Genomic DNA, 4,289 nt, shown 5'->3' on the forward strand with positions numbered 1-4,289 from the left:
GTGAATAGGTTATGGAACCTTCAGAACATGGTGCCTTGCTAGAGGAAAGACATCATTGGGGGTGGGCATTGAGAGTGGATAGCCTTGTCCCACATCCTGTTCCCTCTCTCTGTTTCCTGTTTATGAATAAAGATTTGATCAGCCAGTTTCCTGTTCCTGCTCTCTTGGCACCCCTTCCCCTCCCCAGCTATGGAGTCTCTCCCTCTGGAACCTAAGCCAGACCACACTCTTGCTTCCTTGACTTGCTTTTGGTCATGGTATTTTATGACACCAGCAGAAAGGTAACAGACACAGAGACCATTGTTAACGAACACATCTGCACTTTCACCTTTAGCCAGACTGCCTGCACATATGTACTCATATGCATGTCAACCCGTGGATTAGGCCAAACTGTGATTATCTAGCTTTCAAGAACAATTGGGGCACTCTCCAATTACTGCTGTGGATATCGCTCTGTGTAAATAAAGTTCTGATTGGCCAGTGGCCAGGCAGGAAGTATAGGCGGGACAAGAGAGAAGAGAATTCTGGGAAGTAGAAGGCTGGGGAGGGACACCGCCAGCTGCCACCAGGAGAAGCAACATGTAAAGACACTGGTAAGCCACAAGCCATGTGGCAAAGTATAGACTAACAGAAATGGGTTAATTTAAGATAGAAAAAGTAGATAACAAGAAGCCTGCCACAGCCATACAGTTTGTAAACAATGTAAGTTTCCATGTGCTTTCTTGGTTGGGTCTGAGCGACTGTGGGACTGGCAGGTAAGAGAGATTTGTCCTGACTGGGCCAGGCAGAAAAACTCCAACTACAAATTCCCTATATTCAACCCTTTTCTACAAGACACCTTGACTTCTGTCAGTACCTGCCCTAATTTCTGACAAGCCAATGATGGAACTACCACACAGGTTGACGTTTTGATCATAATTCTGATTGTTGTTTTAAAAAATGATACCAGCACTGTTACTGGGTGAAAAGGTCATGAGACACAACAAAACCCAGTATCAGAGCTTTATTGGGGGGCAGAAGAGAGTAACCAGGCCTGGGGAAGACACACGTGTAGAAAGTGAGAGAGATGGTGGAGGCAGGATAGAACAGACAGAAGAGAGGGGAAGAGTCTGTGTCCAGCTTTCTAAGGATTCCCCTGCACATGTATGTACTGATTGTGTGTCCACACTGCACGCATTTGCGCAATCACGCAGCACATGGATGATGTAAGACACAAGACCCCTTGCTTAGCTACTGAGCTAAGTATGTGCGGTCATGCAGCTGGAGTGGCAGAATCCTAATACTGAGGCCACTTGGATATATTTGTTTTCCCTAACTGCAATTCTAATTGGCCCCAAGTCAGTGTGATTTTTTTTTAAATTTTTAAATTTTTATTTTTTATTTTTATTTTTTTGTTCTTGACTGGGTTGGTTTTAGTATTGGCCAGAATTCTTCCTGTAAGTTTGCAGGATCCAGAGTGAACTGTGCTAGCATCCTAGCATTCCCTGTGGATCTCATGCTCTGTGTAGCACTGCTCTGGACCCACTGTGCCCTGTATCTCTTTGGGTGTATCAGGCTGGAGGGATAATTCTCCCTAGGTTCACTCCCACAGTGTTACTTTGGGCAAGATCTAAAACCTTAGAGTTCCTATTATCTTTGACATCCCAACCCTCCATGGGGAAATTTCTTTCCTGTCATTAGGCAGAAGATTAAGTTGCTTCTTTGAATCTTTGAATCTCTTTCCTGTGTGTGTGTGTGTGTGTGTGTGTGTGTGTGTGTGTGTGTGTGCAAGGAATGCATGTCGAGATCAGAGGCCACCTCAGGTGTTGCCTTCTTTGAAGCATGGTCTCTGATTTGAGGTTGTGTATCCCAGGTTAGCTGGTCTTCATGCTAGAGCTGAACTAACAGAGGTACACTGCACATGTGGCCTTTTCTGGGTTCTGAGATATAACTCAGGTACTCAAACTTGGACAATAACACTACCTTAGTTAAGGTTTCTATTGCTATGAAGAGACACCATGACCATAGTAACTCTCACAAAGAAAATAATTTAATTGATGTTGGCTTATAGTTTCAGAGGTTTAATCCATTATTTTCATGGTGGCATGCAGGTAGATATGGTGCAGGAGAAGGAGCTGAGAGCCCTACATCTTTATCTGCAGATAGCAGAAGCAACTGTATATGCCACACTGGGTGTAGCTTGAGCATAGGAGACCTCAAAGCCCATCCCCACAGTGATACACTTCCTCCAACAAGGCCATACCTACTCCAACGAAGACACACCTCCTAATAGTGCCACTCCCTGTGGGGGCCATTTTCTTTCAAACCACCACATGCTACTCCCTGGCTTTCATAGGCTTGTGGCCATATCATAATGCAAAAATGCAAAATTTCAGTCCAACTTCAAAAGTCCCCAAAGCCTATAACAGTCTCAAACTTAGTTAAAAGTCTAAAGTTCAAAGACTCTTCTAGGATTCATGCACTCTCTTAACTGTAATCCCCTGTAAAATAAAAATAAAAAAAGCAGATCACATACTTCCAACATATAATGGCACAGGATATATTACTGCTCCCAAACATAGGGAAAGGGGCATAGTGAGGAAATACTGGACCAAAGCAAGACCAAAAACCAGGTGGGCAAACTCCAAGCTCTGCATCTCCATGTCTGATGTCCAAATACTCTTCAGATCTCCAACTCCTTTCAGCTTTGTTGACTGCAACACACTTCTTTCTCTTGGACTGGTTCCAATCCTTGTTAGCATCTTTCCTTGACAGCCATCTCCCACATCTTGGAATCTCCAAGGCAATATAGGCTTCACTTTCACAGCTTCATGCAGTGGCCTCTCTGGACCTCTATTCAGGGACACCCCTAACACATGTCTGGCCTCAGCATCTTTCCTTAGACACAGAGGCAAATTCCATAACCCATTTCTTCTATCCTTGACTCTAAAGCCAGAATCACATGGCTGAAGCTGCCAAGCCCTGCTGCTTGCTGGGGCTGTAACATGACCCACTTGTTCAATTACATCTTCACCAGCTTTGTGTTTTAGATGGATCCCTGTACTGCCTAAACTTGGCTGTCCTGAATCTCATTCTATAGACCAGGGTGGCCTCAAATTCAGAGACCCACCAGCCCCTGTCTCCTGAGTGCTGGGATTAAAGGTATGTACCACCATGTCTGGACCTATGCTGTTCTTTAACTCCTTTTCACAAGTTGGAAGATTAGCTGTGTAGGGTCTTGCTCTGAGATCACCACTCCCTTTATTCTATTCTTTAATCTGTTTATCTCCTTGAACAGAAGCCTTAGGTCCATTCCACTTCCTGCTGTTCTTTTTCTCCTCAAATTATACATTATGTATTTTTCTTTGCTCATCTTGACTCTTTTCATTATAAATCTTCATTAGAGTTAACACTAATAACTGCACAACAGAATCTATACCAGGCTGTTTTGAGATTTTGTCTGCCAATGGAATTAGTCCAAATCTCTTCACTTTAGCCTCAGGTAGACTGTTTGGACAAGGAAAAAAAGTAGCCCCTTCTTCACCAAAATATAACAAGAATGATCTCTAAGCAACATACTAAAATTCTCCTCTGAAACCTCTTGAGTGAGACCCAACAGATCAAATAACTCTTAGCACTATTGTCTTCCATGCTCCTACTAGGATGGCCCATTAAGCAGTGCTTAAACCATTCCACTGTTTTTCTAACCAAAAATACCAAAGTCCATATTACACCAAACAAAATCATAGCCAGGCTTATCACATCAATACTCCAATCCCTGGCACCAACTTCTGGGTTTTTATTGATGTGTAGAGACACCATGACCATGGCAACTCTCATAAAGTAAAACATTTAATTGGTGCTGGCTTACAGTTTCAGGGGGTTAGTCCATTATCTTCATGGCAGCATGCAGACAGACATAGTGCTGGAGAAGGAGCTGAGAGTGCTACATCTTGATCCACAGGTAGCAGAAGCAACTGTGTGTGCCACACTGGGTGTAGTTTGAGCATAGGAAACCTCAGAGCCCACACTGACACACTTTCTCCAACAAGGCCATATCTACTCCAACAAAGCCACATCTCCTAATAGTGCCACTCCCTATGGGGGCCATTTTCTTTCAAATAACCACACTTTATCCACTGAGCCCCACTGCCAAGTTTAAAACTTCTCTGTATAACCCCTTCATTCTGGGCCTTCAACTGCCACTGAGGTTGTGCATTAACCAATGGCCTCTCCTAGCCTCTCACAGTGCCAAGCTGCTCTCCATGACTCCTTTATGCTTTCAAAACCAGTACCACTTGGGTGACTCT

Source organism: Onychomys torridus, chromosome 17, assembly GCF_903995425.1.
Source record: "Onychomys torridus chromosome 17, mOncTor1.1, whole genome shotgun sequence".
In the NCBI taxonomy this organism is placed as follows: domain Eukaryota; kingdom Metazoa; phylum Chordata; class Mammalia; order Rodentia; family Cricetidae; genus Onychomys; species Onychomys torridus.